The 25,983-nt window shown below is 38.9% G+C and overlaps 1 pseudogene; it reads left to right on the forward strand.

Annotated features, from left to right (window-relative positions):
• The first annotated feature begins 209 nt into the window (after positions 1 to 209).
• On the forward strand, positions 210 to 25,983 carry LOC140523182 (5-aminolevulinate synthase, non-specific, mitochondrial pseudogene; annotated as a pseudogene).

Genomic DNA, 25,983 nt, shown 5'->3' on the forward strand with positions numbered 1-25,983 from the left:
TGCGTTTGTATCTTTTACTGACCATTTGCTCTGATTATAGAAATTTGCTGTAAAAGGACATGGACAAGCTTTATACCAAGTATGACAGGATTTTCCCCATGCAGTATCAATTTCAGATCCCATCCCCATCACCTTTGCCCTCCCCTTCGCTTCCCGTCAAAGGATACACTCATGCTAATTAGAATATAGCTTAAGATAAGGAGGCAGAGATGGCCAAAGCTGATTCAGACCTTTTTGAAAATGCCAACAGTTTTGACTATGCAGCCAATAGAAAAGGGCTCCTCCCAACCACATGGGTAACCAATTGGAACCAGGTGGAGAATGACCATACATGATCCCTTCTCCCCAAGGCACTTTCCTTACACCTCATTATGAGTCTCCTACCAGCTCCCCAGCATCCTCCATCTGGAGATGATATTTGAGTCTCTCTGCACCTGCACTGGATCCCCATTACCATTCACATGGAAAAATGCACATATTGATTACAATTTCATTTACTTTCTCATCCCCACCCAAAAGTTAAAGTTCTGGGAACATCTCCAGAAACAGCAATCCCCCTTAAGTCTCATCACTTTTCTGGCTTCTCATGACTTAAAAGAAAAACATGTTCACATTATGGTCTGGGTACATTCACTACAAGACATAAAAGACGATAAAGTACAGTATGGAGACTTTCCAAATAACTGTTCACTGCTCAGCAATGAGCAGCGTGAGAGGAAGCCAGGCAGAGAAGAGAGCACGTCAGACTTGGAGTCAGGAAAATCTGGGTTTAGATACCTCAGACACTTATTAGCTGTGTGACCCTGAGCAAATAAATGTCTCTATGCCTCAATTTCCTCATCTATAAAATGGGGGGTGGGGTTGACTTAATTGCCTCTAAAGTCTATTCTGGCTCTAAATCTATATCTCCTGGTCAGCTTCCTCTGCTGCCAGCCATTAATGTCTTGAGTTGAACGTTAACCAAAGAAGTAACACTATCTGTATTCCTCCGCTCTCTACTCTCCTGTCTTCAACTCCTGTAGTCAGGTGAACTCAAAGCTTTTACTAAGACAGCAACCTCCTGATTAAACCTCAGAAACAAAGTGAGAGGAGTCATGTCACCAATGTCCTCATCATATCACATCTTTTGTTGTTGTCATTCAATTGTTTTCAGTCGTGTCTGACTTTCCATGAGTCCCATTTGGGACTCATTTTACAGATGAGGAGACTGAGGCAAACAGGGTTAAGTGACTTGCCCAGGGTCACACAACTAATATTATCTCCTTACTCCAGTCCATCTTCCACTCAGCTGCCAAAGTGATTGTTCTAAAGTTCAGGTCTGATCATGTCGGCCCATTACTCAATAAACTCCAATTATTCCCAGTGACCTCTAGGATCAAATATAATATCTTCTATTTGCTTTTTAAAGCCTTTCCCAACCTGACTCCTTCCTACCTTTGCAGGTTTCTTACACTTCCCATGTATTCTTTGATTTGTACACTGATCTGTGATCTGTGGCCTCCTTGTTACTACTTGTACAGGACCCCCTTATCTCTCATCTCCCTACATTTTCTGTCTATCCCCCATGCTTGAAATGCTCTCCCTCTTCATCTCTGCCCATTGGCTTCCTTGTCTTTCTAAGCTTCAAGTAAAATGCCATTTTTGCTCAAAGGATATGAACAGGCAGTTTTCAGACTAAGTAATCAAAATTATCTATAGTCACATGAAAAAATGCTCTAAATCAGTACTTCTTAAACTGTGGGTCTTGACTCCAAAACAACCAGAATTTAATTACAAATCAAGCACCTAAGGAATCTGAGGTGTTTCCAGAAGCCCTTGCCCATGTTGAATCATGCAACTTCAGTGCAGCCTTGGTTCTGAACACAAAGCATGCACACCTTAGACTGCCCATGCTCTCACTCATGCAACATCAACAAACACTGCTGAAACCAAAAAGGGATCCTGAGTGGGAAAAGTTTAAGAAGCCCTTCTCTAAATCATTATTGATTGGAGAAATGCAAATTAAAACAACTCTGAGGTACTACCCCACCCTATCAGATTGGCTAACATGACATAAAAGGTAAATGACAAATGTTGGAAGGGATGTGGGAAAATTAAGACACTAATGCATTGTTGGTGAAGTTGTATAATGATTCAACCATTCTGGAGAACAATTTGGAACTATGCCCAAAAGGTTATAAAACCATGCCTATCCTTTAACCAAGGAAAACCACTTCTAGGTCTATACCCCAAAAAGATAAAAAGCAAAAAGGAAAAGGGCTTATAAATACAAAAATATTTATAGCAACTCTTTTAGTGGTGCAAAGAACTGAAGGGATGTCCATCGATTGGGGAATGGCTAAACAAGTTGTATATAATTATGTTGGAATACTATTGTACTATAAGAAATGACAAACAGGATACTCTCAAAAAAACTGGGAAAGACTTCCATGAACTGATGCAAAGTGAAATGAGCAGGACCAGATGAACATTGTACACAATAACAGCAACACTGTATGAAGATCAGCTATGAATAACTTAGCTATTCTCAGCAATACAATGATCTAAGACAATTCTGAAGATCTTATGATGAAAGGTGTTGACCATCTATGGAGAAAGAACTAGTGGAGTCTTGATGCAGATGAAGTATACTTTTTCATTCCTGTCTTTATATTTTTCTTGGGATTTTTTTTGCCTGTGTTTTCTTTCACAGCGTGACTTACAAGGAAATGTGTTTTGCATGACTACAGATGTATAACTGATGTCCCTACATAGGTGTAACCTATGCCTTCTCAATGAAATGGAGAGGGAAGAAGGAAGAGAATTTGGAACTCAAAATTTGAAAAAAAGAAAAGAAAGTTAAAATTGTTTTTCCATATAATTGATGACAAACAAAAAAACTAAACGGGGAAAAATCCTCCCCCCCTTTTTTTATTTACAGGAGCCTTTCCCAACTCCTCTAAATTCTAATGCCTTCCCTCTATTAATTATTTCCTATTTATCTTGTATATAGCTTTGCACATATTTATTTGCTTGTTATCCCTCCCAGTAGACTGTAAGTTCCTTAAAGGCAGGGATTATCTTTTGCCTCTTGTATCTGTGTATGTGTGTGGCACATAGTAGGTACTAATAAATGCTTGTTAACTTGACTTGGCAAAATCAGCCCTTCAGGAGAAGACAAGATACAATGATAGACATAGGTATTTTGAGGTATATGTACAGGTAATATGGTACAATGGAAAAGGCCATGGACTGGGATTCAGGGAGCGTGGTTCACATCTCAGTTCTCTCTCTCAATACCTGTGAATAAATCATCTCATCTTTCTGGTCCTTAATTTCCTCACTTATAAAATGATGGTGTTAGAAGATAGGACCTCTGAATGCCTTTCCAGTTCTAAACCTATAATCCTAACTCCTCTACAATCCCTTTCAAACATGAGAAATGGCCAACCACTGAGAGACAATTGTATATGCAAGAGGGACAGGCACATATTCAGCTTCCTCTTGTGGCTTCCCTTCATGATGAGATGCTTACTTCTGAGAGGTAGGATGATGTAGAATCAAAGTGACTTGGAAAGACTGTGGAACATGCATGGACATTCTTTAGCTGATTCCAGTTAGCTAACCAGATTGCTTTCGTTAACTCAAGGCATTTTTTTTAAAAAGGGGGGCTTATCAGTATCAGCATATTCTTTTTCAGCAGCTCTGTTCATAGCTGGATTCCTTCATCCACAGTATTTAGTGACAGAAAATGCTGTAAGGGGACAGACCTTAGGGCCATCTCACCATTGAGTCCATGTGGTCCTGAAAAATAGGCTTTGGTCTTTGGACTCTGTATCTGTTCTTTTTCATTTTAGGTAAGGAAGATTAATTCAGAGGTCAGGAGAAAGAGCCACAGAAATCTGGGAAGTCAAGTGCAGGCAGAGTTTTGCAACCAGCCCAGCATCAATACTGGTAGGAGTAGGGGGATTTTCAGGAATGGTCTTCTGGATCCAGCCTAGTATAGTTGTGACAAGGTCTCATCCAGTCATGCCACATCTGCACATGTTCTGTAGGAACTGTACTAATAATGAGCTTATTCTCCCCAGAGACTGAGAGGGGAGATGGGAGAGTGTGTTTCCAAGGTGTTGGGGAGATATGTTTGTGCTTGGCTATTGCAATCGCTTCAAAACCTAGTAAAAACTAATTGCTGTTAAGCGGTTAAATAGAACTGAGGTAGTAGTCATTGGTCCCTAATAGTGGGAGGAACCCAGTTAGTGGGAGCTCCAGTGGATGGCAAGAGAGAAAAAGTCATCTCCAAACTCCTTAGCACACCCTAGAACCCTGAAGGAGAATTGTGACCTGCCAGGCTCTGGGAGAATGAGCCAGAGGATACTTGCTACATTAGACATACTCTTCAGATGCCACAGTCCAGTTGAAAGAGGGAAGCTGTCCTTTTGCCAATGTGAACTCATTTTCTCTAGAGTACATGTAGGGAGAAAAGATCATACCCCTTTTTCCAGGAAAGGGGGATGAGGAACGAAAGGGCTTTAACTGCTATACTGTAAGTAGACCTAGCAGTCACAGGAGAACTGCCCTGTGAGTAATTTAACTGCCTTTCTGGCATTCATAGGCACTGTTTAGCTAGGAGTTATTTAAAGGGAAATAATGACTATGAAAGCCAGTGGAATTAACACTCCTGTTGTTGCCTTTAGCTACAACTGTCTTCCCAGTGGAAAGAGAACATGATTGACCCAAGCAAGCTCTAATGTAGGAATAGGTACTGGTGTTCTGAATGGATTTCCTGGGCAGTATTGCCTAATGGGGGCATTTCAGTGAACTCTAAACAATGTGCTAAACACCTGAGAAGGAGACCAATGTCTCTTTTTCTCCCTAAGAATCTTGTCGATTGTGACTGTGTTTGGTACTAGCCAGAATGTTCTGTTACGACCCGGCTGTATCCTGTAAAGACATGTCTGTATGTCCTATAAAGATAATTGATCTGATACTCTCTGGGGTTCCATTTGAATATGTGTGTTGGCAGCTTTGAAGCACTTCTGAAGTCATAAAGAACTTCTGGGCAATGTATTATAGTGATGATTCTTGACAAGACAACTTTTCGTTGGGGGATAGAAGGGTGGGGAGACACACACTGATCATGAAGTTTGAATGAGAGGTAAAGACACTTGTAGTCCAGCCATTTCAAAGGGAGCCCAAGAGACTCAAAACAGTTTGAATCGATAGTTCGTAGGTGTGTAGGGAGGTAAAGGAGACTCAGTCCTAGATCAAAGGAACAAGAGTGGATATTGAGGCAGATTGGCTTTCTTGGCCTCTGCCAGCATCTGGAGTATGTCGATGTGAGGTGGGGCGAGAACAGACTGAGCTGTTTCTCTGACTGAGTTGTTTCTCCCTCAGAAATTTGAGTAAGACTAAAATGTGCTTTCCCACTCTTCCCAATGAGCCCTAACCAGTATTGATTTCCTGCAAAGTTTCTCTGTTCTCTTAAGTCTATTCATCATTTTTAACTTTAATTCATACATTGAAGGCTGACTCACTTAGACATAAAACCATGATTAACCACAACCTCTTGGTAATGGTGTATATATCCTTATTTGTGAAGGAGGTGGGTAGTAAGAGAGGCAGAAGTGAAAATGAAAATCCTAACTAGGGGATCCAAGAAGAGGAGAGAGAATTTCAAGGAGTTTTTGATATGTATATATATATATATATATATATATATATACATATATACCTATATCTATATCTACTTGTAGATATAGATATAGAGATATAGATAGATAGATATAGATATATCTAGATAGATAGATAGATAGATATCTTTTAAAAATGTCCCAAAGCAAAGTAAAGCTAGATGGGGGGTGGAGGGGCCCTTTGTCCTTAGGCTATAGCAAGTCCCTGGCTATTGCAGTCTGGTGAGGGGGATGGGCATGACAGAATCACACCTTCCTCCTCATTGACTTCCTTATTTCCCCTCCCCACTCCCACTCTTTCTTTTGGAAAATTTAGGAAGTAAATTTTTCTCTAGTCTAGAGTCCTTTCTAGAATTACCTGGATAAAGAAAATCTTATCAGAATTTACAGACTTTCACGAAAACAATGCCAGGTACTAAATCTTTTCCTTCATTTTCAAAGGCCTGACCACTTTCAGTTAGGAAACTGAGTAAAGGTTCAAAAAGGGAGCTCTAAATTCCTAGAAAATGAACTGAAGGGGGTGGAGGTAATCTGACAGAACAGGAATACCTTAATCTACTTAAGGTACTGGTCTTTGCTAAGCTTCTCTGTTGGGGATGGAAGCTCAATTCCAGGTGGACAGTCTCAGGCAGGTAAAGGTGGGAACTTCTAAATCTTAGAGTTCTCACGAGACCCCCCAGGAAACGACTGGGAATCGAGGTGAACCGAGCTATCTCGTGTATTTCCGCCTCTTCCCGTGAGAAACGTGATGGGAGAGAGCTCTCCCCGCCCTCGAGATTGTCCCAGATTTGGGCACACTATTGTTATCTAACAGCACGGTACTCAGATGCAAACTATGCTGCTGGAGGGTTTAAGTAGGATCAGGAAAGCCTGAAACTTCTCTTGGGCGGAGGGGCCACGTGTGAGGACAACAAGGCTCCGCTTTCCCTCTCTCTTCTCTTCCTTCCCCCTCTCTCCCCACTTATACTTCTACTTCCAATCTCTTATTGTAAGATCTTTGCCTCCTTGGGAGATTCTTCGCTCCCTCCTAAGGAAGAATTCCCCTGCACTTGTAACTAGACCCTGAAATAAAGCTCAACCCTTGTTCGACTCTGGAACGTCCTTTCTCTCATACGAGCATCCGGTTTGGCCAACCGAAGACCTCGGGATAGAGGTAAGAAGACTCGGGTAGCCCTCAGGCCTCTAGGCCTGGCACTTCTCCCTTGACTACAGAGAATAGTTCAGGAAAATGATTCTCCAAGGTGAGTTGACTTTCTAAGTGACTATTGCTCTGTCTGATAAATCCAACACTTCCCTGAACTTTGCTACTGTGTTTTATCTTATTGTAGGATTTTGTCTGTTTGAGAATACTCTAAATTGTAACTTGAAAACAGCTGGTCAAAAAGAGATTTTCAGAAGCAGATTGGATTTCTGTCACTTTGGACTTTTTCTTTTTTTTGAAGCAGAAATTTTTTTCTTTCTTGTGACTTTCTCCTTTTGTTCTGATTCTTCTTTCACAACATGACTAATGTGGAAATATGTTTAATGTGATTGTATACGTATAGTCTATATCAGATTGCTTGCCATTTTGGGGGGGGGAGAAAAAGGTTTGGAACTCAAAGTCTTATAAAAGTAAATGTTGAAAACTATACTTCCATGTAATTTGAAAAAATAATATACTATTAAGTGGGGGGGGAAAGTTATTTTAAGTATAGATTGGACAATGTTGATTTCTTACTCAATAAACTCAGTGGTTACTTATTGACTGTAGATTAAGACATAAATTCCTCTGTTTGGCCTTTAAAACCCCTCAAAAACTAGACCCAACCTATCATTCCATTCTCATTGTTGATTACTGCCCTCTTCACGCTCTACAATCTGGCCTTTCTTCTCTGTTCCTCACATCAGCACTCCATTTCTGTGACTATACAATAGCCATACCCTATGCCTAGAATGTGCTCCCTCCTCATCTTCTCCTCCAAGAATCCCTTCAAGATTTGGCTCAAACATCACCTTCTGCATGAAGTCTTTCTTGATCCCCATAGCTGCTAGTGTCCTCTGTACCTAATCTATATTTAACAGCTTTGTGTTCATTTTGTATTATTCTGCATACATTTCTTTAGTACAGGAGACTCTAACTCTGATGTTGATAATGTCTTTTCCTGTCCATTAAAATGTAGTGGCTTTCATTCTTTACGATGTTATCTGATGCTCAGCATGTCTAGGGGCTAGAATTCTTTTTTTTAGGAAAATATTCATGATACCAAGTTTAGAGGTATTTATATAATCTGTAAGTCTTTGGTCTTTTTCTTTCTCCTAAACCATTCTTTCCCATTTATTTATCCCCATCCTCGCCTTTTCCTGTCTTTGCACTGATGTCACCAAATATCAGAGTGTGTATGTAAATTGTTGTCTTTGTGGTTCACTAGTTTCAGTCATGTCTGACTCTTTGTGATCCCATATGGGGTTTTCTTGGCAAGGACACTGGAGTAATTTGCCATTCTTTCTCCAGCTAAGAAAATTGAAGCTAACATGGTCAATAATTGACCTGTCCAGGGTCCCACAACTAGTAAGCGTTTGAGGCAGGATTTGAACTCAGGAAAATGAGTCTTCCTGACTTCAGGCCCTTCACTCTATTCACTGTGCTACCCAGCTATCCCATATGTATGTATTTATGTAGGTAGGTAGGTAGATATTCACACATATATATTGCAATTATTTTCATAATGGCCCTTTTGCAAATACTTTTGATTAATATTGCAATACATAGTGACCAAATGTCCTATGAAATAATGTTTCTTACAGCCTTTGGGCTCCTTTACTTCTCTAAGGAGTATATGTGAGGCATCCATTTTTTTAGCTACAACTTCTTTCTTTCTTCTGGTTTCATTTATGATAATGAAACCTGTCTGTGTCTGGGGGTAGGGGAAAGGAGAGGAAACTTCAACACAGGCTGATGGTAAAGGCTAGCACTATTTGTCCAGACGCTCCCTTCTGTTTTTCTCCACTGCACCGCCCACTCATTCATAGCAAATACTGACTCAGAATGCAATAAAAAATCAGTTTATCTTTATCTGGAGACAAAATAAACAAATAAGAGCTAAAGCTAAGGAACGCCAATGTGCCCATAGTGGTGAGGAAATGGAGAGGAGATAAATTCACCTGGACTCAGTGTGGAAGCAAATTTTATCTAGGAAGGTCATTCCTTAAACAGGTCAGTGAGCCAGACAAGGCTCCAACTGGTTGGTAATTATATTTAGTTCATATTTGTCTTAGCCACTGGCACCGTCCTCTCAGGTGAGCTCCTAGACTTCCCTTTTGCATGATCCTTTAGTTCCTTCCTCTCAGCTAAGAAAAATGAATCTTCCCATCTGACTCTTTCCAATAAGAGGACAAGTGTTCAAGTGGATATGATTCAGCTCCATCTCTAATGTTCCCATTCATCAGTCACTGGACAGAGATCTCACATTTAGAGTACTAACAATCAAATTTAAGTTTGTTCATAGTTTTAAAATTGTGTCTTTTTTCTTTCTCTGTATTTATTTATTTTTTAGTTTTCACCATTCACTTTTATAAGATTTTCAGTTCTAAACTTCCCCTCCTCCCTCTACTCCCTCCTTCCCAAGACAGCATCAATCTGATACAGGCTATATATGTACGATCATATTAGACTTTATTAAACTTATTTCCCCATTAGTCATGTTATGAATCAGAACAAAAGGTGTGGATGCACTCATCCTATGTTGCTGAAGAAGACCATGCCATCAGAGAAATAGTGACATGACTTGCACTTGACTTTGTTTTGAGTGAGGGAGGGCTGTGCAGATCACCAGCCTCACTTTTTCTCCAGAGCCATCTGAATCCAGTGACCAGATATTCATCAGGATGACTGGAGATGACCCAGGATGAGGCAATTGGGGTTAAGTGACTTGCCCAAGGTCACACAGCTAGTGAGTGTCAAGTGTCTGAGGTGAGATTTGAACTCGGGTCTTCCTGACTCCTGCACTGGTGCTCTATCCACTGTACCACCTAGCTGCCCCGGAACAAAAGGTAAAAATCATGGGAGAGAAAATACAAAAAACAGCAAAAGAAAGAGAAAATTGTCTGCTTCAATCTGTATTCAGACTCCATAGTTCTTTCTCTGAATGTGGATAGTATTTTCCATCATGAATCTTTTAGAACTGTATTAGTTCACTGCATTGTTCAAAAGAGTTAAGTCTAACAAAATGGGTCATAGCACAATGTTGCTGTTACTTTATACAGTGTTCTTCTAGTTCTGCTAACTTCACTTGGCATCAGTTCATACAAGTCTTTCTAGAAAATGGTGTGATTCTTAATAGTCTCTGCCCCTTTCCTCGTCACTCTGCTATTTTGTCACTACAGAAGTACAGCCTAGGTTGCACAGTGGATAGAGTGTTGGGCCTGGAGTTAGGAGGACCTGAGTTGAGGTCCATTTACTTACAACCTCAGCCATTTGTTTAGTTGTATGACTGTAGGCAAGTCACTTAACCTCCATTTGCCTCAGTTTCTTCACCTGTAAAATGAGGATAACAGCACCTACCTCCTACAGTTGTTGTGAGAATCAAATGAGATGATATTTGTAAGTACTTAGCACAGTAGGCACTATTTGAATGCGTATTTCTTTCCCCCAAGGAAACCATACAGATCTGAGGGACAGCTTTCATTTTTCTCTGCGGCCAACTTACTGCTTAAGGGCATTAGCTAAGTTTTTCCTTAGGAAACAGACTTGGTCTATCACTGGGCCCATATTCCAAGCCTTCCCAGCTTGGTCTTACATCTGCTGTTAGGATTTTGAAGACCCAGTGTTCCCTGTGTGAAATGATGATGCATCAGCATAGATCTATATGAAGGTATGTAAGCAAATTAAAATTTTGGAAATTATTAACATTATAAAAGATGACTGAAAAGAGCATCAGTAACTACCAGTATTGTCTAAACTCTCCTATCTATACATAATCTTTGTAAGGGTTATGTATTATATACATGAAGAGCATCTTCAATGAGAGTATTAGAAGGGAACAAGCAGGGTTCTACAACCATTGCTTGATGATGGACCACACCCTTCTACCCTCTCACAAGTAAATTAAATATGTTGTAGGGAATATAAAATCTCACCATATTTATTATCTGTTGATTATGAAAAGACATTAATTTAGTAAAACAAAATGCTCTCTTACAGGCCTTTTATAACACCATGTCTCACATTCATATATTAACATCATGCGGGATTCTTTGGAAGATACAACAATAGAAACAAGGCTGCTCAATCTCAAGTGGGAGCTACGTGCCTGCCATTATGATGCAGGTGATCTCATGCAGGGACTATGTTAACTCCCTACCGAGGTCCACCTCTTGCTCCTCTTGGCAAATGGTATTGTTTTGATTGCATTGAGCCCCCAAACACTGCAAAGATGCCTGGAAGTGATAAGTCATCATCAGAAGGGATTGCTCTTTCAATCTACGCAGGAAAGACCAAGTGGATAAAGGATGTATATTGCTCAGATTTCAACATGAATTTGTACAAACACCCTACAGGTTGCCCCATAATATGTACATTTGGACTGGACAGTACAGATGAACAATGAACTGGAACAAGAGTTGTAGAGGAGGGAGAAAACAGGCTGCATTCCTTTCAGGAAACTGCAAAGCTCTTTTAATGGTACCAAGCTTCCCATGAAAGCAAAGGCTCATCTTTTCAATACTGACATTTAACAGTGCTGCTATATGGTAGCAAGATACAGATCTGGTACAACTGTCTCCAAAGAGCTAAAGACAAGTGTCATACTAGTTGGTCTTTTTCCAAGTCTCTCCCCTTCCTAGTCCACCCTCCACTCAGATGTCAGGTTGATCTCCCTAAAACTAAAGCTTAAGTCTTACCTTGTCACTTTTCTATATAAGATAAATTCTGGTGGCTCCCTAGAACCTCTAGGATCAAATATAAAATTTTGTGTGGCATTCAAAGCCCCTTATAATCGGGCCCTGCCTATCTTTCCAATACTCTTGCACTCTTCTCCCCGATTTTTTGCCATTCTTTGTATTTCCAGAACTTAGCACAGTGCCTGACCCTAGTAGGTGAATAATAAATGGTTGTCAGTGGGCTCTGAGGGCATAATGGAAAGTCACATGGTGAACAGGATGCAATGCCAAAGAACAAGAATAAAAGATATTATAAAGAAATTGCATAACAGGAAGAACAGATGGGCTGTTCATGTTGCTAGAGTAAGTAAGTAAAGAGTGTACCATTGAAAATGTCCTCATGAAATAGAGAAAGGCATCCAGAAGATTGGGTGGGACTCCCTTTATTGAACTTGGGGAAAGCATGGACAAGAGTTCCAGAGGATGGGCAGGCATAGATGGGCTGTGATTTGAATCACTGGAGAGAATTCCTTAAGTGATAAGATATCAGACCTACTTAAATATTTAAGTAAATTTGCATGTGCCTCCCTCACCTCCAAGACTATGAGCTTCTTCTTGCTTCCTATTTATATCCCCAGCTACTAGTTACAATCCTCAAACACATAGTAGGTACTTAATAATTTCTTGTTGTTTGGTAAGTGGCAAAACTAGGATTAGAACTCAGGCATTCTTCCCATTTTACTACACAGTCATGTAATATATTACCATATATTACCACTCTAAAAGGGAGAATGCCACTGATTGGGGATGCTGGAATTGATGTGGTAATATTGGTTCAAAAACATGGACCCTGAAAGCCACTAATAATAATGGCTAACATTTACACAGCACCTACAATGTGCCAAGTATTTTACATATATTATCTCATTTGACCCTCATGATAATCCTGAGAGGTAAGTGCCATTATTATCCTTGTTTTATAGATGAAGAAACTGAGGCAGTTATGTACCTTACTCAAGGTTACCCAGACAGTCAGTATCTGAAGCTGGATGGGAGCTCAGGTCTTCTTGACTTCAGGTTCAGTGCTCTGTCCACTGTGCCATATAATTTTCTTCCTGGTTGTGCAACTGTGGCTATTGACAGCACCAGTACTTTGAGTACTGAGTTCCTGTGGATGTAATAACTTATGAAAATATGTGGACACTCCCTTTTGGTCATATTTTGATTACCCAACTCTAGCCTCTCCATCTCATGCCAATTCTAACCAAGTTAAGGCAAGTTCCTGGCAATTATTACACATTTCTATTATCAAGAGAGTTATTATTTACCAATCCCACTGTTTTTAGAAAATATAGATTTGTAGTGGGAAGAATGACGACCTTGGACTCAGGAAACCTGGGTTCAAATACCGGCTTTGTTGCTTACTCTTGTGACCTTGGTTAAGCCATTTCTTGTATATAGGATTGAGTTTCTTTGTTTAAAAATGAATGGGCTTGACTAGGTAATCTCTTAAGACTTCTTCTAGCTCTAAATCTATTACTACAACCTGCATTTCAGACTTTTGAAAGCAATGATGATAATTTTTTTTACAGCAATCATACACATTATCATACATTAAAGACAGCAATTTCAGTAGTGTGGAGGGAAAGGAAAGCAGATTGCAAATAGTTTGGAGAGTGAGTAGGAGAAGAAGTATAGGTAGTGAATTTATACTGTCTTATCAAGAAGTGTAAAGGTGAAAAGGAGACAGGATGGAGGCAGGATGCTTTCAAAAAAATGTTTTTTAATATAAAAGACCAAACCATGATTTTAGAGAGGAAGGAGGTGGGGGCAGAGGGGCTGGGGGGAGAGAGGGAGAGGGAGGGAGGGAGGGAGAGAAAGAGAGAGAGAGAAGGTGGGATAATTAATGGAGTCAGGGACAAGGGGACAAATTTCGCAACCTCTAGGGATTTGCTGCACTATGGGAGTGCATTGATTGAATATTTGGCTTTAGCAGAGTCATAAAATAAGATTATGAGGGGATAATGGGGAAGAAGAATATTAAAAGTGTCAGTCACATTTCATACTACGTACATTTCACATTATACAATCAATTCCATGTGGTTCAATGAGATTCGTAATCATTTTTAAATAAAAAGAAAACAGAATGCTATGTTGTATGTATGAAAATAGGGATAGCTCTTATGTGATAAATTAGTGAACTGGACAAATAACTAAAAAACCAATTGGTATTAGTAAAGGAAATTGAGGTAATAAGTGTATGGTGCTTTGCAAACCTTAAAACATTATAAAATGTCAATTTCATTATAATTATAATATTTATCATTGTTATTGCAAACACCTTCTTTGAAGTCACTCTCTCAGGCTGGAACTTGTACGCCTCATTTGGGATCAACAGAGTCATGGCTGTTACTCTGCTTTATCGGAGTCCTCAGGGTCACTGGACTTCTATTCCTCTTGGCTGTAAACCCACAAGGATTCTTCCCAGGGAGAGTCAAACTTCAATCAACTTTTAGAAGAGAGTGTTTACTAGAGCTGTATAGTAAGAAGAGTTTGTCTAAAACATTCTTCCCCAACCTGAGTATAGTCTCCCCTTGCACACATACTCAAAGATCCTGAAGAGAGGAGTACAAGGGTAATGAGATACACATGTAGGGAACACATGAGGTAGTATGGAGGTAACTCTCCACTCCTTGTTACCAGAAGCCCTTTTTGGAGTCCATAGCCAGCATTCTTTCTGGTACAAGTGATCACACCCTTGAAGCTGCCTGCCTCTGTATGTGGCTATCTTTCAGGATCCATCCCTATCTGTTTATCTGTGTTTGTCTTCAGGGTTCTCTGAACGCATTGTCTGCCGCTGGTCAGTTCTCTCTGGTGACAAGGCAGAAAAGTGTCACAATCCCTCTGAGCTCATTCCTCCTTCTCTTCCTTCCCACCCCCCACTCCCACCTCAGGAGTAAGGTTCTGTCTCCTCAAGGCCCTCCAGGGTCTAGAGTCCTCCACCACTTTTCTACTTCAGCTGGACTGCTGAAATTCCTCCACCACTGAAAGGCCCCAGGGGCAGGGTTAACTTATTTGTTTTCCTCTTGACCCAGTTAAGGAAGAGTTTATACCTTATGAAAAGTTCATAAGGTAAAATCCTCTTTTTTATGCATTTAAAACTTCACAAAATTTGATCACCTTTAGGCTTAATATGTTATAATTACATTATTTGGGGGGAGGTGGAACTCTACCCTTATACTATTTTTAGTATTAATTCTTCACTAATAAATTTATAAATCTTTAAAATATTAATGAATAAAAATATTTCTTTAATAGTCATAAAGACTAGATTCTTAGAGCTGTTTCCACTTTTATCCCCAGATATATAGATGATGCCAATTGGCAAAAGCAGGTAAAACAAATGGGTTTTGCCAAATTCATTTTATAAGTTTAACTATCTAGAATGTCATCTCTGAGCTTCCTGACATAGGCCTTTTCTTGGGTGCCCTTCTGGTCTCTGTGCTCACCCTTTCTGCTTGAAGAAATAGCTAAAGCTGTAGTGTTTCTGCTCATGGGGATTTTCATGTCATAGTGATGTATGAAAGTTTAATCTTTCAAGTGGGGTGCACTGGCACAACCCCTTCTACAAACACATTCCTTTCATGCCTCTATTTGCACCAGGCTGTGTATGAGCTGTCAATACAAGGAACACATCTGATATCACAGACTCATGTCTGCACTTACTTTGCCATGCTCTGCCCTGATTTACATAGCTATAGTCTTCCAGAAAGACACAGCATGGCAGAATATACTAATTCTCAAGTGATATGAGGGGGAGGGAGTCTCTAATCATTTTTAAGAGTGTAAAAGGGTCCTGAGACCAAAAGGTTTGAGAATTACTGGTATAATAGAAAGAACATTGTAATCGAAGGAAAGACCTGGATTCCAATCCTAGCTCTGCTATGTGACCATGGGCCAGTCAATTTCTTCATCTGTAAAACAGAGATAATAATACTTACATATTGAGAACAAGAAGTATCTAGTGTTGCACTAGTACATTTACAATATGAAAAGATCCAGAGGAAGGTGTCAACCTGTTGATTCTTCTATAGAGGATTTGTAGAAGGGCATGACTAGGATTCTCACGAGACTGGAAGTTTTGCACACTCCAAAGGAGGGAGTATCTACTTTGATGAGCTTAAAAGTCCACTAAACATGAAAGTTTAACTCTGTTTTCCCAGATATCCTGAGAGTGGTTAAGGTAAAAGCTTACAAAGGCTTTGGGTAAGCTAGGAAATTTGTGGGGGTATATATTTCCCAAGTCCTCAGCTTTTGGCTTCTTTACAGTTCTGATAATGAGTTTGGGGAGAAAAGAGAGATCCTGGTCTAAACTTCATTCTAAAATTTCTTTCCAAGTTTTGAAGCTGAGAGGTCCTCAACACAAGTGGTGCAGCAGGGAAAGGAGTGAGATAAGAACTCAGAATCATTCTGTAAATGCTCTATGGCTCTATTTGTAAATCTGATAGGGCAGATAGGAAAAAGCCAAGGTGAAACTAGGATTTGGGATTGACTGGGCATGACAACACAGCCTTTGTGATAATGTCAAGTGGAGCCTAATTCCAGGACTTTCCTCTCCCCTAATTCTCTCAGGGCACTCATTAAGAAAACTTACCCAGTGGTTTCTGTTTTATCTTCCATTTTTACCAATCAGAAAGAGGTGTAGAGATAGGGGGTAAGGAAGTAGATCTGAGCTAAAAAAGGATCCTGTTACTTGCTATTTGAAAGTTTTTTTATACTTTGTTTTGGGTTTACATGCTACTTAATTGTTTAAATAAATCCCCTGATCATTAAGAGGTAATTATCAAATCCTATAAATTAGGGATCATGAAAGAGGAGGAAAGAAGAATCCAAGCACAGCATGGAACTCAAAGAGTAAAGACAAGCAGTGTTTCCTATTTTGGGTAATTTCTAAGCATGTTTCAAATCATAACTGTAGGTCTCTATTGACTCTGGGAGTCAGTTCAGCCACACATATGTTTAGGAGAAAGCATAGATGTCTAGCAAGTATGATGTTCAGGGATAATCAGAGGGCTGCCTGATTACCAAACAATATACTACATCCCCTCAGTCAATTAATTATTTGACTAATTATGTGACAGCCTCCTACACTCTAGAAAGACAAGTGAGAGAAGTGTGGGTGGATACAGCTTGGGGGATGCTATAACTTTTACACCTTTAGCCCCACCAACTACACCTAGTTTTCACAAGAGTATTATTGTGATCTGTGATTGTGAATTGTGATCACTCTGCTAAGCTGCTCAGCTCATAAGAACTTGGTATGAATTGAGAAACCATTCCGTCACAGGCCACTCTGCCTTACTCCACAAAACTAAACAGCTCTTGGAGTTGTCTCTCTCTTCTGACATTCAGTGGTAAGGGACGCTTCAGGTGGGGGTCCTTTTCAAGGTGGAGAACCTGGGGATAAAATGGTAGTGTGATTACAGAGGAGTTGCTACCAATCTTTCATAAAGGTGTAAGATCTCTATTCCTATAGGTGACCAACCAGCCTCATTGTCATGTCTCATTATTATTGAATCCATAGAATCCAGTCCCTATTATGGAAAATGATACATCAAGTATTCCCAGGAAGATCATCCTCTCACAGGTTACCCCCTCCTCCTTTATGCCCTACACCTGCATACTTCTCTCCAGGTGGGCAGATACAGAGAGTTATATAAAGTATGAAAAGGATCTGCTAGTGGCTCAAACCACTTTTTTGGGAAAAACCACTTTGGAGAGCAGTATTGTGTCTGTGGAGCTGTCGAGGAATCTTCTCAGAGGTCTACTCGGTCATTGCCCACACCAACCATAAGCATATAAGAACCAAGAATATTTTTCCAACTACCTAGCAGCTATTAGTCAAGGACATTATTTTTCAAGTATAGTATCACCTACAGTCCCCATGGGTCCAAATGGCAGGTAGATGTACTGCTGTAAAAAACTGAATCTTCAATCACCTCTATAGGCAGGCCCAATACTACTCAATTCTAACCAGAATTAGTAGAATTATTCTTCTAATAGTATGTATAACTTTCTTCCCTTTAAGAAGGGAAATAGGAAATAAGCATTTATTAAGTGCCTACTATGTGCTAGTCACTGTGCTAAGTGCTTACAAATATCTCATTTAATCCTTACAACAACTTGGAGAGAGAGTTATTATCCCCATTTTACAGTTGAGGAAACAGAGGCAGATGGAGGTTAAGCAACTTGTCCATAGTCACACAGCTTTACTAGTTGTCTAAGGCTAGATCTAAAAGCAGGTCTTTCTGACTCCAGGCTTGGTGTGCACCACCAACCTGCTTCTTAAGTAGGCATTATACCCATACTGGGGCTAGAATTAGTCTTCTATGGATTCTTCTACTTCTTATACTCATGTACATGTCTCTTTGTGTGAAATCTTAGCAGGGCTCAGAGCTATAAAAGACCAGTAATATGGCCATTTTAAGAATATTCAGTCTTACCTGACTTTTGGTGGTTATGGCTATGATTGTATAGTAACACATATGCTAAGTCATGTAAAGTACATGTGTGGGCCAAGGACCCAATGGGCTTGCTGTATTCCCTGCCCCTAAGAAGCAGTAACATTAGATTTCATTGTAAACCTGCCACCACTGCTGGAGAATGATGCCAATTTGATGGTGCCAAGCACCTGGCTCTCAAATGGTTTCCTTCCTTCCTTCAGCTGGGCATCCAACCTCAGTCAAGGTAACTCTTTACCCTGAAGGAAGGATGTTTTCCAGTTCTATGGCTGCCCCTCTCATGTCACGTCTGATTGGGGACCCCTTCATGGGGACTTCTCTTCTGAACTACATTATTCACAAGCCTTCAGGTAAAGACTTATCCTTGTCTTTGCATGTCACCTTCAATCTAAAAAAGGGACAAAGCAGACTGAACTCAGATGGCCATCTACCTACTCTGTCCTACTATGTCTGAACTACTATGACTACTACGATGAGGGGAGGGGGTTTTTCTTTAACCAACACAGGTTGGGTGGAGGATAGAGCCAATGTGAGAGAGAATGTTTGTCATGAATAACCATTTTCCATAGTGTATATATCTATTTCCAGATCTTATCTCAGACTTTTTCTTTTGAAGTCAGAGAGAGAGAGAGAGTAAGAAAGGGAGAGAGAGACTGATACATAAATGAGCTAAAAAGTGAGTGCAGTATGGGGGTTGGTACACCTTTTGCCAAAGGGCACCATGAGGTTGCTGAAGTGCCTGAGGTCTGTGGCTGCTGCTGTTTTCAAGCCTTGGCTGGTGGTGGAGTCCCTTGGCTTGAGAGCATGCATGCACTCAGATATTCACATACACACATGGCTCCTGTTTTTCAAGGGCCCCACCTCACTTGGAGCTTACATTGCTATAATAATTCAGTCCACTTATCCACCCAAAACACTCCCTTAAAAAAAAATTCAGTTTAACTCAACCAACATTTATTAAGCAAGGCACTATGCTAGGTTTTGGAGATAAAAAGACAGAAACCAAAAGTCCTTAATCCCAGAAAACTTAAATTCTACTGTGGAAAAGTAGACACACACAAGTTAAGAAATACAAAATATGTACAAAGGAAATGTAAAGTAATTCTCAGGAAAAGATAATAATAATAACTAACATTTATATTATACTTACTCTGTGCCAGAGACTATGTTTTATAATTATTACCTCATTTAATCTCTCAACAACCCTGGGAGGTGGGAGCTATTATTATCCTCATTTCCCATTCCCAGGAAATTGAGGCAAATGGATTAAGTGACTTGCTCAGGGTCACTCAGCTAGTAAGTACCTGAGATTACATTTGAACCCACATCTTCCTGATTCCAGGCTTGATGCTTTATTAACCAAGCCACCTAGCTGCCCCAGAGACAGCTGTTGACAGATATGTATAATAAAGGCAGGAATAAGGGTTGTATAAGTGAAGAAGAATGATCTTGACTCTTTAGCTTACCTTTTGCTCTACCTCCAATTCAATGCTGATCTAAAGAGGATCATGGGAACTTCTAACTCCAAGTAAGATAGCTGTCTGAAACAGAAGGCCTCCAGCTCTGCCCAGAATTGATTAATATCGAGCAGTAACGCTCAGTAGGCACTACAACCCTAGCAGCCACCAGCAGGCATCAGGGAAGCGGCTGTCCAAGTAGAGATCCTTCCCTAGCAGGGTTCAGGTCTAGTGGGAAGAGTATGATGACATCATCAGGAAACATCAGTGGTCTTGCAATGCCAGACCCAGAAGTAAGTTCTACACCTGTGCCCTGGTAATGTGTTTCCTTCACACATCTTGCTCAGGCATTATCTCCACATGTGTCCACTTTCTCCAGTGATGATCATGTGTGTATTTATTGGAGTGTTAGCCTTGGCTTGGGGGTGGGTATGTTCCATTACAACTTCTTTTACTATTTCATTAAATGACTTGGCTTTGAAAAAACCACAAGCTCTGGCTGCCTACAGGAAAAGTAAATCCATCAGAAATGCCTCATTGGGGTGTTACAAGCAAAAGTCGAGAGAGGATGTGAACCCACAGAGGACCTGAAACCTGAGGTAGCTATTCTGGGGACCATGTATGTCCTGGAGAGCAGGGAAGGGTCTCCCCAGGTACTATACAAATTTTCTAGCTTTCAAAATCTACTGACTTTTCAAAAAAGTAAATATGATGGATTTGCCATATTTAAAAGGAAATAGGTTTATTTTTTACATACTCTTAAGATTTAAAACTATTGTGAACACTATGTAACAGAAAACATTTAAAATATCATTTCCTTCCTTTAGTACCAATTTTATCTGTTACTATTCTACAAACACTTATTGGTGAGCTTCCTGATTGAGATAACGATATAAGTACTTTGAAAACATCAGGTTACTATGTACATGTCAGCTATTTTTTAAAATTTAACTTGTTATTAATTCAGCATTTATAACAATTGCTAATTAATTGAATAATGACACCAAATGTAAGGTAGATCTCTAATCCCCAAATCTGAATCATTTCTATCATAATTAGATATGGAAGAGGGAAATAATGTGCTGAATATAGTTAAAGGTGATCAAACAGCTGATAACAAACAAAATATTTCCTCTGTGTTCCAGCTGTGTTCCTGTCTGAATCTCTTTGATGTCACCTTTTTAAATAGAGTTAAGAATACTTCCCTTATTCTTCTTCTGATCTTTTTTTACATCAGTGCATCCATGCCTTTTTATAGTTGGTTGTATTCTTTATACGTAGCATTTTTGTCACCATAATATTGTTATGTTAACTGACTACAATTTAACTTATTCAGTTATTCTCCAAATTCACTGTTATAAAAGTTGTTACAAGGTTTTTTCTGTTATGAAGCAACTACTGAATATTTTTGTAATTACATTCTCTTTTCCTTCTTAATAGTCTTTTCTTTTCCATATTCTGATATATTTATATCATCAGGGTAAAATTCTAGCAAAAGGATTGCTGAGTCAAAGGGTATAATCAGTTTTATGATGCCAGTGATATAAATGATGTCAACTGCTTTCCCTCGGCTCCACTGACAATGATAATTTTCTGATGTATATATGTATATGTATATATATACATATATATGGAGAGAGAGATATGTATAACCAATTTAATGGGAAAAAGTCGTGCCTTAAGGTTGTCTTTTTTTACATTTCTCTGATTAGAAGAGTATCTGTTCATCTTTGGGAATCTATGTTATGGGAGGGAACAGGTTTTTGAAAAATTGATTATGGATAGAAAACTTTTGTCTGATACATTTATTGCAAATATTTCCCCCAATTTGTATCTTTTATTTCTATTTTGGAGATATTACTTTCTGTTAGTCCAAATCTTTTCACATTTGTATGTTCAAATCCATTAATTTTGTGTCCAACAATTTCTTCTATTTGTATGATTATATCCTCTTTCTGTTGGAGACAAACTAAATTTTAAGGATGACTTCAAATTAGTTATTTCAAGTTAAAACTAGCTTAAATTGCTTGGGCTTAGGAGGGGTTTAGTTATTGCTCAAACCATGGAGGTGGAGGGGGAAAATAATTAGTTCTTTTTTGGATATTTTGAGTTCAAGATGAATTTCAAGATGTCCAATAGGCAACTGGTAACATAGGACATCAGCTTAGGAGAAAGATTAAGTAAGGTTGGATATATATATCTGAGAATTATTGAACTCATGGTCATTGGAGGTTGAGAGGGTAAAGGGATAAGCATTTATGTGGTATTTAGTATGTGTTAGGCACTTTTACAAATATTATCTCATTTGACCCTCATAACAACCTCATGAGGTAGGTGCTATTATTATCTTCATTTCACAGTTGAAGAAACTGAGGCAAAAAAGGAAATAAATGACTTGCCCAAGATAGGAAAGAGAACACAGGAGGAGAAGATGATTTGACAAGTGCCAAATGCGATAGAGAGATCTGGGAGGATCAGGATTGAGCATAGGTCATTATATATGACAGTTAAAACATGGTCCATAGCTCTGCAGAAAGTAGTTCCAGTTGAATGATAAGACTGGAAGCTAGACTGGAGAAGACTTAGAAGAAAGTGAGAGGAAAGGAAGTGTTGGCCCTGATTGTTTGTAGATGGCTATTTTTCAGTCCTCATTTATAAAAATTGGTCAGCTAGACGGTGTAGTGAATTGAATGCCAGGCCTGGAGTCAGGAACACTCATCTTTGTGAGTTCAAATCTGGCTTCAGACACTTATTAGTTGTGGGATCCTGAGCATGTTCATCTTAATTTTTGTCTTAATTCCTCATCTGTAAAATGAGCTGGAGAAGGAAATGCCAACCATTCCAGTATCTTTGCTGAGAAAATCCCAAATGGGATCACGAAGATTTGGACATGGCTGAACAAACATTTATAAAATCATTACACTAGGCCAGGTATTGTGCTAAGCAATGAATATACAAGTACAAAAAGTGGGACAGTTCCTGTGTACATGTCTTGTATGTACAAAGTTATTTGCATGTTATCTCTCCCATTAGAATGTAAGTTCCTTGAGGGTAGGAGCTATTTTTGCTTTTTCTTTGTATACCAAACACTTAGAGTAACTGACACAAAGAAAGTGCTTAACAAATGATTGTTGATTGATTATATGTGGTGAAAGGTTAATGCAAAAATAATTAATTTTTTACAAGTGGTATTTCTCTGTCAGTTACTCTTGATTTTGTGTAGTTTATAGCAATTCAGAAGATTTTTGTGATATTATCTTACCTTTATTTATTTTGCTAAAATCATATATCACTTAAATTTCTGTTGTTGAATGTATTGTATTGTCTAGATATATAATTGTCATCTACAAGCATCATTTTATTTCTTTACTTTTATTCCTTAAATTAATGTTTATTCCCTTAATTTCTTTTTTCATGGCACTCCAAGAGGATAATAAATAAGAATGTGATTGGAAGAGACAGTATTGTTTGTAACTTTTAAGTTTAGGATTCTTTAAATGTTTCTCTGTTGAATATTATGTTGTCTTATATTAAATATATTTCATCATATTAAAGATAGGTCCTGCTATTCTTATATTTTTGTATATTTAACATGAATAAATTATTTTACTAAAGACTTTCTTTGCATCAAATTATATGGCATACTTTTTCCTTTGGTTTATATGATTTATTATTTTAGTACCTTCTCTGGGATACTTCCCAAACTTACACTCCAAATTAAGGGTTGGATTAGCCAATAGATGGCTTCTCTTGAAGGTTCTAGGGTGCAAAGTTTCTATACTCCTACAATGTAACTCACAATTCCCTACCAAACTGCCTAGGGGGAAAATGGGAACAAACTTAAGAGTACAACGTTAGTGAGGTACTATAACATTGGGAGAGAGGCCAAGGCAATTCACGCTTCCAATGCTGAAGGCCCCCCATGTCCTTTCTCTTCTCCCAGTGGTCTTATGCTGCTAACCTACCTTCACTGTAGAATTTTCACTCAACAAGTTGTGTTTCTTCTGTTCCTCTTGACTCTACATACAAGAGTTAATTCTCTTGAATCTACAGGCAGCTCTTTTCTTTGATGCCAGGAGTCTTACTCCTTGAAGTTTCTTCTAGCCAGGAATGTTGCTCCTCTCTGTGTCTGTGTCTCTATTGAGAGGGTACATCTCTGCTCCCTATAGGCTATGTTATGCCTAAACTCTAACAATTAACTCTCAAACTCTCTCTGATTGTATGTAGTTGTCTTTTCCTGGGTAAGTAGCGCCCCTCCATTATCCAACATTTTCCTTTAGTCATATTAGCCAGTCTGAGAGGGATGCAAAAACAGAGTTGTTTTAATCGTTGCAATGGTAGTGGTAGGCAGTGGTAGGAAACAGTGTTATTACCCCAGGAGGAAACAAATCACATCCAGCAGGGAGTGAAAGAGACAGTCGGTAGAGGCAACTCTGAAGATTGTAGCCCCCAGTAGGCTAATACCTAAAAGAGATCAAATAAAGAGGAAAAGGTCTTTTATGTACCAATATTTATAGCAGCTCTTTTTTTTTTTTGTGAAAGCAAAAAGAAAAAAACATACACAAAAAAACCCTGGAAACTAAGATAATTGAGAAACAGCTGAATAAGTTGTAGGATAAGAATATGTTGGAGTTCTATTATGCTATAAGATATAAGGAAATGGATGATTCCAAAAAAGACATGGGAAGACTCGTATGAATTGATGCTGAGTGAAATAAGCAGAACTGGAAGAATTTATCCTATAATATCAATATTATAAAAATGAACACTTTTAAGGATTTTTATAAAATGACAAAGAATGACATTATATAATGACAACACTGTAAAAATAAACAACTTTGAACACTGTAAGTAATCAGTTCAATGACCATTCATGATTCCAGGATGAAACGTAACATTTATAAGGAGGTGGTGGATTTAGGGTACAGAATAAGACACACACATACATATGTACGTATGCATATATATAATTTACATTGTGTGTGTGTGTGTGTGTGTGTGTGTGTAGCCATTGGGAGAATTCATTTTGCATGACTAAGGAATATTTGTTACAAGACATTTTCCTGTTTTACTTTTAAACTTAATTTAAATAAAATTTTTAAATTCAATAAATGCTTGTTGACTTGAGACCAGTGTTTGATGATACCCATTCTTGTCAAGAATACCCCAAATGTTTCTCCAAACAGCTGGTAAATCACTATTCTTCTACACATAGAATTGACCCAAAATGATGAAAATTGCTTCTCAAGCTTTAGTTCATTTCAGCAACTCACTACTAACAAGGAAAAGGAACACCTTCAACCACTGAGAATGATAAAATTTTCAAAACTGTGGTTCAGCAGACCACTGCTGGATCCCAATTTCTTTATGGATATCCTGCTTGCTTCTTCAGAAGGACCAAGGAACAGCAGTTTTCTATAAGGCCAGTTTAGACCTTCAAGCAGGAAATGTCTCCTTGTGAAGAAAGAAGTTGATCAAGTTCCAGTTATCCTCAAGGTGATTAATCTCAAGACTGGAAGAAACTAGAATGGTTTGCTAAAAATTCTCAGACTGTCTTGCCAAAATAAAGACGAGAGAGGGTGTCCCACATCCTTTAGGACAACTTGCCAAAAATCTGTTTCCATTTCCTAGTATGCTGATTGTAACTTTGAGGAAAAAAATTTGATGAAAAAAAGATCAAATGTATTGAATGTATAAAGCAATGAATTACAGGGCACACATCTTCCCATTGTCAGATGGCTACATGATTTCTCTTGTTACTAAAAAGGCAAATAATTTTTTAGTTCATTTTAGCAACTAAAACCTAAAGATGACTCCTGATCCTTGAGTGTGGGGGCCAGTCACAGATGCATTAAAAAAACATGGTGTTGATGCTGGTAGTACTAGAAATATTTCTGGAATTAACAAATCTCGTGGATCTGGATCAAGAGTTGGTAAATCTGCACAGGAAAGATGCAGCATTATCATTCTCATCTTACTTCGTGACCAATGACTCCACTCTCTTCACTTTGGCTAAGACGATGCCAGTCTGTGACATTTATTCTAATTCTGGGAACCATGTCTTCATGATCCAAGGAATTCATAGCTGCAGTGCCAAGATAAACATTTCATCATAATATGGAAACTATCTTAAAGAGCTGCTAAAGAAATCAGACACATCAGTCCCCAAGGTTGTTGCATTTGAGAGTGTTCACTCCATGGATGGAGCAATATTTCCACTTGGGTGGAAGAACTGTGTGATTTGGCCTATGAATATTGGGCAATTATCTTTGTAGATGAAGTCCATGTTGCAGAACTTAATATAGAACTGAAGATGGCAGAATAAGTGATCAAGATAGAGTCACATAAAAACTGGACACAGTTACTAGAACACTTAGCAAAGCCTTTTGTTGCATTGGTGGCTATATTGCCAGCATAAGTTCTTTAATAAACACTATGGCAGCTAAGTGGCAGTGGAAAGACCACTGGGCTTGGAATTAG

This window comes from Notamacropus eugenii, chromosome 2, assembly GCF_028372415.1.
Source record: "Notamacropus eugenii isolate mMacEug1 chromosome 2, mMacEug1.pri_v2, whole genome shotgun sequence".
Lineage (NCBI taxonomy): Eukaryota > Metazoa > Chordata > Mammalia > Diprotodontia > Macropodidae > Notamacropus > Notamacropus eugenii.